The sequence below is a fragment of the Gekko japonicus genome, unplaced genomic scaffold, assembly GCF_001447785.1.
Source record: "Gekko japonicus isolate JY-2015 unplaced genomic scaffold, Gekko_japonicus_V1.1 scaffold4063, whole genome shotgun sequence".
NCBI lineage: Eukaryota > Metazoa > Chordata > Lepidosauria > Squamata > Gekkonidae > Gekko > Gekko japonicus.
In genome coordinates, this window is record NW_015166555.1 from 45,013 (window position 1) to 45,759 (window position 747).

The following is a 747-nucleotide window of genomic DNA, read 5'->3' on the forward strand; positions in this document are numbered from 1 at the left end:
CTTACATTGTGGGACAAAACTGGTGCCTAACAGGGTTGTCAACATCCAAGCGGGACCCGAAGTTCTCCCAGAGTTAGAACCGACTTCCAGCTGACAGAGAGGCAATGCTCCGTCTAAGCTGTGGAGTCTTGTGAGCAAAAATTCTACTTTGTGAGCTACCGGCATTGAAATTGTGAGCCAGCGATTTGGCTGCTGCATCAATTAGTTTGCTCTGGAGCCCCTCCCTTCCTGAGCGGAGACAAAAACGTGTGAGCCAGAGGCTAAAAAACTGTGAGCCAGCTCACACTAATTCTGCTTAGAGGGAACACTGGCTGTAAGTAAAAGGTAAAGGTTCCCTTGCTCGAAAGCCTGTCCAGTCCGACTCTAGGGTTGCGGTGCTCTTCTCCGTTTCAAAGCCGAAGAGCCAGCGCTGTCCGAAGACATTTCTGTGGTCATGTGGCCGGCATGACTAAACACCAAGGCCCACGGAATGCTGTTCCCTTCCCACCGAAGTGGGAGCACTCACTGGAGAAGACCCTGATGCTGGGAAAGACTGAAGGTCAAAGCAGATGGCAAAGGATGAGATGGTTAGACAGTGTCATAGATGCAACAAACGTGAAATTGAGCAAGCTTCAGAGGACGGACGGTGGAAGACAGGAAGGCCTGGCGTGATCTGGTCCATGGGGTCGCGAAGAGTCGGACTCGACTGTGGGACTGAACAACAACAAAAACTTCACTACCCAAGGGGGTCTCAGAGAGACTTACAAA